Below are 12,341 nucleotides of genomic sequence, written 5' to 3' on the forward strand. Positions count from 1 at the left end.
TTTTCATCATGATAATCCAAGTGTTTTATGGAAAGAATTAAAAAGCAGATTTGATCATCAAAGGGATTCATTACTCCCTACTACTAGAGCTGAATGGAACAGTCTAAGGTTATAAGATTTTAAAAAAGTGAATGATTACACATCTGCTCTATTAAATATATGTTCAAGACTTGAATATTGTGGACAAATTATGTCCGAGGCAGATAAGTTAGAAAAAACTTACTCTACTTTTCATGCATCAAATATAATTTTGCAACAACAATTACGGTTGCATAATTTTCAAACATACTCTGATCTGAATACAAATCTCATCATAGCAGAGCAAAATAATGAGCTATTAATGAAAAACCATCAAGCTCGTCCCACAGGATCATTAGCCATACCAGAAGCAAAAAATATTGCTTATAATAATGATCATAAGAATTCTGGACGTAAATGGGAACAAAAGCGTGGGCGAGGCCGTGCGCGTGGCCGAAACTATTTCAATAAAACCCATTTTAGTGGTCGCAAACACTCATTTAAATAAAATAATAATTGTGGACATGGACACGGTTGCGGTCGTGGTCGTAGCCAAAAAGCTAATAATTACCACGCTAACCAGCAAAACAAGTTTAAAAATGATTCTGGTACATCCCAGAATGATGAAGGCTCATGTTTCAAATGTGAAAGTACTAATCATTGGGCAAAGACTTGTCGAACACCTTCACATCTATGTGAATTATATCAAACATTTCTGAGAGGAAAGGAAAAGGAAGTGAATCATATCGACAAAATTGATGATACCGATATTGAATTGAATATCTCAGATTTTATCAATGAATTTGAACCCTGAAAGTGATATTGTAAAATCACAATGATAATTATGTATTTCCTTTCATGTTTATGTCTTAACTATGTTTAATTACTTTTCCTTTCATGCAAAAATAAAAGTCTCTTGTAATAAATTTAGGAATGTATAATATATGCACTTATTGTTTTTCCTTTATATTTGAAGATTAAAATGAATTTCATTGGAGCAAAAGATCAACCAAATGATGTTGATTTATGCATAGCGGATAGTGGTGCTACACATACTATCTTAAAATCTCAAAAATATTTTCATGAATTAAAACCAATAAAGGGAAATATTAACACAATATCAGGTCCTTCTGACATAATAAAAGGAGTGGGAAAAACTAATTTAGAATTACCGAATGGTACAAAGCTTTTAGTAGAAAATGCTCTATTTTCTCCAAAATCAACCAGAAATTTGTTGAGTTTCAAGAATATATATATCATAATGGATATGATACCCAGTCGAGGACTGTTGATAATGAAAAATATTTACATATTGTAAACAGAAGTCATATATTGGAAAGGCTACCAATGCTTCATTCTGGTTTGAATTATACATATATAAATGTGCCTCAAGCACATATGACAGTCAAAGAAAACTGTTGTGATTCTGGTATTGTACACTTATGGCATGACAGATTAGGCCATCCAGGATCCACAATGATGAAAAGGATAATTGAAAATACACATGGGCATCCATTGAAAGATCAAAAGATCCACAAAACAGATAAAATGCCTCAATGCACATCTTGTTCTCTTGGGAAATTAATTACAAGGCCTTCGTCATTAAAAGTTGATAAAGAGTCACCGATGTTTCTTGAAAGAATTCAAGGTGACATATGTGGGCCAATTCATCCACCATGTGAACCATTTAGATACTTCATGGTCTTAATAGACGCATCCAGCAGATGGTCTTATGTCTCTTTATTATCGACTCGTAATGTCGCTTTTGCAAAATTTCTTGCTCAAATTATCAAATTACGTGCACATTTTCCTGATTATACCATTAAAAGAGTAAGGCTCGATAATGCGGGAGAATTTACATCGCATGCTTTCGATGATTATTGCATGTCTGTGGGCATTGTTGTTGAACACCCCGTTGATCACGTGAACACGCAAAATGGTTTAGCTGAGTCGTTGATCAAACGCCTACACGTGATAGCTAGACCATTAATAATGAGGACAAAACTCCCTGTTTCTATTTGGGGTCACGCAGTTCTGCATGCTGGATTATTAATTCGTGTGAGACCAAGTGCAAATCATAAATACTTTCCCATACAACTTGTTTCCGGCAATGAGCCAAACATTTCCCACCTTAGAATTTTTGGGTGTGCTGTGTATGTTCCTATTGCGCCGCCACAACGCACAAAAATGGGTCCTCAAAGAAGGTTGGGAATATATGTTGGATATGAAACACCTTCCATCATAAGATATGTTGAACCTTTAACAGGTGATGTATTTACAGCACATTTTGCTGATTGCCATTTTAACGAGGCAATATTCCCGGCATTAGGGGAGAAATGAAAAAGCAAGAAAGTGATATATTATGGTGTGTGCCATCATTGTTACACCTAGACCCAAGTTCAAAACAAAGTGAGACAAAGGTTCAAAAGATAATACATCTACAAAAAATTGCAAATCAGTTACCCGATGCATTTACTGATACAAACAGGGTCGCTAAATCTCATATACCAGCTTTAACATTCGTTACTTTTCAAACTCAAAAACCCGACCCATTTTGAATTTTTGGTTTTGTTTTCATATATATATATATATAAAATATATATTATAATATTATTAATTAATTTTCGTTGCATGTATTTATTCGCCGTCGCCTTAGTATTTGAATTCGTTAAACCGACCTGTTAGGTCGTTTCGATATAGTTTTGTTACTCGTCGATCATTAATATTATATTTCCCGACGACTTACTATCATCGTTCATTCATTTGTTATTGTTTTCGATCAATAAACGAAACTCCGGAATTTAATGTGTTTAATAAAGTTAAAACAATTTGCGAACTAACGGGCATAAAACGAAAACAATCCAAACATAATAACTTTTAACAAGTTGTTATAACATTAGAAAGTTCAAGGTCGAAAATGCAAATATACTATTAATCCTAAATTTAAAATAAATATTATTGATTTTCGGGTATTTTGTATATGTATTAGTGTGTTAGTTATGTAGTTTTGTTTAGTATATTTGTTAGAACTTTGGTACTTCATACGTGCTTTTGTATTTCATGTCATTGATCGTTAAAGATGCTAAATTGGAGACTTGTACGAACATGGAATGATATCTTGGGAATACCGGAGCCTAAGTTGAAGTCTTGGGAAGTGTTAGAAGGATTCGGGAAGAGTTTGGATGAGAAACCTAAAGCCGATGCTAAAACTGAACAAGATGGGTTCATAAAAAGCGACCAGGAAGTAAAACGAGCATATCCTGGGCTAGAAAATGAGTTACAGACCCATAATATATGAATTTTGGGTTTCTCGATGAGAGGAATCTAAATATGTAGTTGTCTTGGACACCATCGCGCTACGCGATGGTCCCCGCTGACAGGAAAGTTAAGGTTTGATGTTATATCTTGTTTTGATGACCTTAGACGCCCGAATTCACCTTCCAGGCGATTTTTAGAGCAGAAAGGAGAGCCACCATCACTTCCAATCATCTCAAGGCATCATACATGTCCTATTACATCATAACCGAAGCCCGAGAGATGCCGAGACGCGACTAGTTCCTTCGAGTCATGCCCGGGATGTAGAGTATTGTATCTTTCAGTTTTTCTCATGTATTAAGAGCGAATTGATTGTAATTATCTTTGATGTTAATTGTGACACTCCGTTACATAACTCAATTTCCGTACAATGCTTAATTAAAATTTCTTAAAGTTAAGTCACACACGATTAAATTTAGATAAGTTTAATCAAAACAGGTCTAGCATTAGCCGTATACGGACGATACATTGCATTTACTTAATTTACTTTTGTTAAAAACTATTCGAATTCTTGGATCTTTCTGACGAATACGATCGTTGGTAATACTTTAAACGACTCGAATATATATATATATATATATATATATATATATATATATATATATATATATATATTTGAACAAACTAGGAGGCTTAAATCTTATGTCTTACGATTTATATGTTATAATTATTTTTATAAAAATACCGACAACAAGTATGAAACGGTTCTTTAGGCGTCTATAATTGTTATTTTGTGAACTATTGTCATTTGAACAAACTAGGAGGCTTAAATCTTATGTCTTACGATTTATATGTTATAATTATTTTTATAAAAATACCGACAACAAGTATGAAACGGTTCTTTAGGCGTCTATAATTGTTATTTTGTGAACTATTGTCAATTAATAAATGTGCAAGCGTCTAAAGTATTATGTTAGTCACATATATAATATATGCATGCAGACATTGACTGTATTTAACATTTAAGCTCAATAAAACATTACCTAATCATCTAGCATATCTTTGATGCTTCCTAATTTATCATTGAATAACTAAAGAATTGAAACAACTCTAAGATAATTGACTTATAATCAACTTACAACAACATTTAATGCTATTGATTTATAATGTAATCACGAGCACTTAAATCCGAAACCCAAATCTCATGAGTATAACCCATCCGAATTCTTGCAACAAATCATACCCACTTCATTTTTTTGGAAATAACCGGATGCGAATAACTATAAATTCTCCATGCAACACCAGCTCTAGTCATTTTCTTTGCGTGATAGGCCTGAGAAAGCACACCCTATCTCATAATTATTTGAACTAAAGAACAACATCAATTATATGAAGATTTAACAAATATTTATACCACAAATATCAATCATCAAAACATCTCTCTCCACTGTCTTCTCTTCTTTTCCTGGATCTTTTGGTCAACACTACTATACACCACCAATTCCTTCCAAGTTACTTATTTACCTACACACTTAATCACCATTCACCAACTCTTAGATCTAGATATTTTAACACTTATCCACACCTATGATATTGTGTAATATTTTAAAGAGGAAGCCATGCTCGTGCTTCAAATTATAAACCGAACCAGTGAATCAAGCTACACAAAACACGCATCAAGTCCCAACTACTCTCTCTCTATTATCTCTTTTGTTGCAACTTGACCCAACCCACCACCACCCTTCCTCACGGTAGTAGCTTTCCAACACCATCGAGCCACCCTCAAACCACCACATAAAACCCCACCAACCCCTTTCATCTCTCCAGCTCCATCTCCGCCACCGTAACATTACCGTGACACCACCAAAATATCACCGTAACACCATCACAGCACGACATCGTCAGACCGTGCTACCATCACTCACCTCTGTCACCACCGGTAGTTACCTCCCACCATCATCGTGCTACTGGAAGCACCATCATGGACCACCACCTTTCCTCTCTCTACACTCTCTCTTTAGACCAATATGGTGTAGAAGATCTCTTTCAAGAAGATAAACATGCTTCACGTGAAGAAACGAACTCAAGACTCTTTAATCCTTCTCTAAACCTTAATCGTATAAATAAGTGAGCGAAAACGCTTGACCTATGTTTATATTTTTATGAAGTGTATTTATGCTAGCTCTAACACCCAACAATCAAAATACAAGTTAAGATGGTTAATAATGCTAATACATACGTTGAAACTTAATAAATATGAGTTTCGGTTAAACTTTTGAAAGGGCTATAAAATAAGAGTTAAAAACATGTAAAAGGTGATTATATACAAGAATATTGTAAAAAAATGGTGTTACATACTTGTTAAAATATATTTTATTCATACAAAATAAAATTTATGAATAAACTTAAATTATGATGAGAACACTCTAAAAATATCATGTAATCTTATATGGTTAAAAAGTTGATTTTATATATATATATATATATATATATGTGTGTGTGTGTGTGTGTTAGTTTATTTGAAAGATGGAAAAGTAAATCACCAAACTTATAAAATTATTTAGACTTGAATACATAAAGATAAACGAGTAGAAATGAGATCCTAAGGTTTTAGCACGTTTCTTGATAAATAAATTTGAAATGATGATTTTGATGGAATGTGGACATAACACAAAGTTAAATGATTTATGATATAAGGATATAATATTTTTTTCATAAGGACATTTTTATATATTTCTGAAGAAATATAAATATAAATATATATATATATATATATATTCGAAGAAATGTATATAAATGTTGACGTAAAAATAATAACTCTTACGAGTTATACGATCGAAATGATATATAAAGTTGGTCCAAAGTTTATGAAGAAACGTATAAATATATTATGTTATACAATCATAATTAAAAAAAACACTACTTTAAAACGAATATATAGGTTTAATATATTTATATTTCTTGACCAAATGAATGAGTTGGGTATAAATGAAATCAACACTAATAAGAGTTATATTCCGAATACTTATACAACTACATAAATATTGATATAAAGCTTATCACCAACATGTATTCCAAATTAAACGAAATGATCGGTTGGTGAAAGCAACCAACACGGTAAACGAAACGATCAGCAACCGACACGGTAAACGAAAAGATCGGTTGGTGAAAGCAACCGCCACAGTAAGCGAAACGATAGGTTGGTGAAAGCAACCGACAAGGTAAGCGAAACGATCGATTGGTGAAATCAATAGACACGGTAACCGAAACGATCGGTTGGGTTAAAGCGACCGACATAAACTAATTAACGAAACGACTAGTTGGGTGAAGGCATCTAGCATAAACTGACTTGCGAGTCAATAACTTAAATTATTCGACCTTTCGCGTTTAGGACACTAGAATGTCACAAGAACTGGACTTAATCAAATTACTAGCATATCCAAAGCTAAACTTATCAGGTGAGTTTCACGACCCCTTTTTACTATTTTATTGTTTTATAAATATCGGGGTGGAAAACATACAAAACTGCTTTTATATACGATAATTAGCAACAAAACACCAATCCTTATGCGAACATGAGTTGAACTATGTAGTGCTATAAGCCCCTTGCTTACATACTATAACCATTAGCTAACGAAGTTAGCCACAGGAATATACGGATAGTACTATTGACGTTGACATTCCCCTATTTTAGGTTAGTCGCTCTAACCTCCGATATTGCATCGAAACAGGGTGCGTATATTACATCTGTGAGATTTGAACAGGGCAAAAGGATATAAGTCGTGGTTTGGTTATAGGCTCAGGGTTCGTCATATTAATTCGTAGATTTAGCTAGTCTACGAAGGATCATCGTATTTGTTTCAATATGTTATCGTATACTTGTTTGCGAACTGATTCAATGATTTATGAATAATGTGATTCATATCAAGTCTCAAAACCTGTAAACTCACCAACCATTGTGTTGACTTTTTAAATCGTATGTTTTTCAGGAAATTAACAATGCATGTAAGGAATCATGAAGACGGGACCTTATTGCATAGATAGGATACCATTTTGATGTTTAACTACTATTGTTTAAAAACAAATTATGGTTTATAAACGCTTTTAAAACTATTGGTATCCTAATACATGCATGTTGGCGATAATCATATGCTTACGGTATACATGACGTCACGCACCCCCGCTTTCGTTTTGGCGGGGTGTGACAGAAAGATTGGTATCAAAGCCATTGGTTATAGCGAACTAGAGGGTCTAGTCTATAACTGGTGACTCACAAAACTATTTTCATTGCATGCATACACAGTTGCATAATCTATATTACATTGTACAGATATTGTTGTCACGTGAACTTCTTCCTTATCACCCACTCACATTGCATGTTCCTCGACACCATAACCATAAGTCTACAGATCGCCGCCACTTCATGAGCTGTGACACACTAGTCTTGGAAACCACACCAACCTCCTGAGCCGGCATGTAGTGGGACTCGTACCCGAGTGGTGACTTGAGATAGTGTTCTTAACCAACTAGGAGTCGGAATGACCCGACAACCTCAATGTACGTCTAAGGAATGAATGCCGACAACTCTAGTAATGGGAGTACCGAATTGATACAATGCTACCGTAAATTGAGAAACGTCCCACGGCACTACCGTATAGAGTTGGCGAATCAGGTACACAATCCTATGGTGCGCATGGAATACTTGTGGACTGTAACATTTCGGATTTTCCAAACCCGTATTCGTGTACGTTTAACCCGACTCGAAGCATTTTTACATCTTTATTATTATTAAAAATCAATTATTTATGAGTTACTAAGTTTCTACATGTTCACCTTAGGCCCTTATACTCTAATGTATAATTAATTTCTAATTATAACCTAAACAGTTCATAAAATGATCAAATAACAATACATCAGGGGCTAATCTTGCCATTGTGTGAAACCTCCCTTCTCCGGTGGCCGGAGCACCGCGCGTGGGGCAGCCCTAGGCTGGCCACGCAGCGCGGTGGCTCACCTGAACCAGTCTGCTGTTCGTTTTTGTTCGTTAACTCGTTTAAGGCATAAAATCGTTTATTTTAGGCATGTTTGAGTAAATTAAGGACCAAGTAAATATCATATAACTAAAATATAAATTCCAATTCGTTATTTACTGCTCAAGATCAGATCTTTGTGAATAACTCATTGATTCTTTCCTTAAATCGTATATTCTTATCTAAACGGGCCAAAAGCCCATAATTAGTTCGGTTTAGCTATTCCTAAATAAACACATCATAATTCCCTGCTGTAAACTTTAATCTAACCCTAAATAACATCCCTCAGCCATATCTAGACTCTGCCATCTCGTATTCCCTTCGGTTTTTGGTGTTTTGTTGAAGAATCGTTCATATCCGTTTGACTTTGCAAGTTCAAGAACCTTTGACTTTTGTTTCTCATCAATCCTTTCACTTTCCGGGTAAGTTGTAAACTGTAAAATCGTTCATACATATTCCCTAGTCAATAACCTTCAATCAATTTTGGTGGTTGAAGGGTGTTGACTGGTCAATTGCTTTAAAACCCGATTAAGGGTAAAACATTCAACAAATTTGACTTTGCGTTTTCTCATGCTTCTAGTAGGATTCAACGTTCGGTCCAGAAGACTTTTCTTCTCATAATTAAATTTTAAGGCTACTGACCAAAAACCCGACTCCCGAATCAAAGTTTGGATTATGGTCAGACTCGACTCGTTTAAACATTAAAATCAACATAACTAGAGTTCTACTCATCCGTTTGGATTGATTCTAGCGTAAGTTCGTTTTTATTTATAGTTTCATATCGCAAAGTTTCAGATTCTGATCATTAATCTCGTTGGACGCGTATTGGACGACTCGCTTAAATCATTAGTTCGCTTGTCGAATTTATTAATCACTTGCTTTCCGTCTAAGGTGAGTTTTAACATTCCCCTATTTTACTCAATTTTCATAAATGTTTTGGGGACATATGCGTTTATAATACTATACATACATATCTATATATACATACATATTAAAAATAGCAAACGTGTAATTTTGTGTGATTAATCAAATCTACTTGTTATGTGCTTATGTGTTATTGTATTCATTCGTTTGACATATCCCCTTGGAGATGGTTCTCATTCTATTGACCACCGCCCGATTCGCTTGGAAACGGTCTTATTCTATTTATATGCTTATGGTTGATTTACCAGCGCCCGATTCCCTTGGCAATGGTTTAATCGACAACTTACATGCTTATGGTTTGATTTCATTGTCGCATTTATTACGTTTTGCTTATTTATTATATTATCCTTATTTTATTGTAAACTGGTGGTAAACTCACTCAACATGTGTTGTTGACCAAAACTCCATTTTCTACGCGTATGCAGGTTGCCTGAAGATTGAAGTTGGAAACATAGACAAGACCTTAGGATATAATCAAGATAATCGTTATATGAACTCATATTTGTGTATTTGAATTTTTTTGTATATTTGGATAATGTGTGTAATATTTGTAAATAATTAATTAGATATTGTCACATTTTATATATGATAATATTTTCGAGCTGTGAGCAATCGGATCACGCCACGGCATTTCCGCCTTAGGTCGGGGTGTGACAGATTAGTATCAGAGCCGAGGTTATAAGATAGGTCTTTAGAAATGGTACTAGACATATGATTAGGAACCCTATATGTGCTTATCTGAACTACCTTATGTGCTATTTAATAAATTGTTTAGAGCTTGCTTAGATTAATTATTTAAATTGTATTTATCTTGTTTATTTGTTCCACACACACACACAAATTCCGAGGTTATGGCTCAACTTTCAAAATATTTTTAAATCCTCTTAATTTTAGTAGATTACCTTTTATTGTGGGATTTACTTAAGAATTCTCGTGTTTTGCTCTTTCACCTTGTAGCGTGGGGGTATGACAAATCTCGTACAACCACGTCACTTCAAGTGGTACTCGTAATCGGCTAAACGATTGCGTGGTAAACATAACTGGCTAAACGGTTATACTTCTAAATTATGTTTTTAAATTATTTTAAGTGCTTAGTTGGGTGAAAAATCCATGGAAATCCATGGGCACTCCAACTATTCATTTCTTAAATCATTTTCGATTTGATTTTTGGGTTGGAACGTATCGTCCGGGGTGGTTCCCGAGATACACCAACTACTTATATTTGATTCGTTGATTCGATATTTAGTTGAGTTGGTTAAATGCCATGTAACGCTCATGGTCCGAACAACTCCATTGATTCAATAATTCGTTAATTAGTTGGGTCAGTTAAACGCCATGTACACGCTCATGAGCTGACCAACTCAATTGTTTATTACTCGTTATTTGAATTGGGCCAACAAATTGCCATGGAACGCTCATGGGAGGCCAATTCAAAAACTTTATGTTTTTTAATTAGTTGGGCCATTCAAATTGTCATGGAAAGCTCATGGGAGGTCAACTCGTTTGATATGCTTGGTTATTTTATTTTTGGAAAATCTTATAAAACATTATTTACTTAAATGCTTCAAACTCATACATATTATTTTAATTCTTAACTCGTCCTCGAGTCTTCACTAGTACTAATTCATATACATACATATACATACACATACGCATCCCTATTATTTCATATTAACTCATTCCCACAACTTACCCATCATTTCATTAAAAATTTCATCCTTGGTCCTTGTAGAATGTCTTCCCTAAGAAATCATCGTAATCAATGCCGTTCACCTGCTTCTCGTGATTGCTGTTCGACTACTAGAATCGACGAAGAGTTTGCTGGTATATTCCGTTAACCAAACGACCGCCAATCTCGACAAAAACTAAAATACACCGAACAAGAAATCTTATACTAACTCACATCCGTTAAAATATTATTTAAATTATATTTTCTTAATTATATCCATATCCTCAAACTATAAATTTCTAACTACATTTAAATCCTTATCATCAACTTTAAACTATAAATATTTTTGTTTTCCTTAATATTATGATGGTTTTTTATAACTTATTTTCCACTTTATAAATCTTTATTATTAAAATTCAATTACTGTAAATTTTATTATTATTAAACTAAATTACGTATTCTCTAAATTTAATTTCCATTTTTAAATTAAAAAGTTTCTATTAATTAATTTAACTTTTATTATTAAAGTGGCTTTTGATTGAACCTTCATCGTAAAAATTTTAACTCCCTACTTTTATTTTTATTAAATTTTGAACGTTTTAAATGATAAATTCGTAGTTGTTAGAATAAGTCATGGTGGTTCATGCATTTCTAGACTCGCATTTATCTTATTTTATTTTATGCTTCACTTTAATTTAAAATTTGTTATTTAATTAAATTTCCATTATCTATAATTCAATATACATATTTCCAAATAATTATAACGATTTTGTCCACTAATTCCCAATTTAATCTAAATTAATATCTTCAATTACCTACTTTATATTTTTTATAGGACTATCTCGGTGGTTCGGGAATATCCGTTTCCCAATTTAATCTATTAACAACTTAATTCAAATAAGTATATTTTTGCATTATCATTTATATTTAAAATTATTAACTATTATAATATTTTAAAATATCTTAAGCGAATTAATCTAAATCTCAAAAATTACCAACTTGAAAAGCTATAACCTTATATTAATTTCTCTTTAAACTTATAAGTACTTAAATTAATCAAACTCGACACACCAAAATCTTCGTTTAAACTTATATTTTCGATCTTAAGAACTTCATTCCTAAAGAATGCGATCTTTAAGGACTCCGCATGCCATTAACTATTCGTTATAAATTAAACCTTTGCGTAATTCATCCCCTAACTAAAATTCCTTTATCGAAATTAATCTTGTATCTCCATCGCATTTCCTTAAATCTCGATTATCACAATAACATCTGTTTCACCAAATCTAATTTTTCAATTTTCAAAATTTTACTTTTAAAAGCAAAAGAGGTTTTTAAAATCTTACGGTTTTATTAATTCAACTAGAACATTTATTAATTATCATTTGAAATTATATTTAAAATTATCAAGACAATTGTTTTCTCTTAAAAATTTTGTTTCAAAA

Source organism: Bidens hawaiensis, unplaced genomic scaffold, assembly GCF_021521415.1.
Source record: "Bidens hawaiensis isolate Kalapana, Puna unplaced genomic scaffold, B.hawaiensis_p1.1 tig00007783_1, whole genome shotgun sequence".
Classification (NCBI taxonomy): Eukaryota; Viridiplantae; Streptophyta; class Magnoliopsida; order Asterales; family Asteraceae; genus Bidens; species Bidens hawaiensis.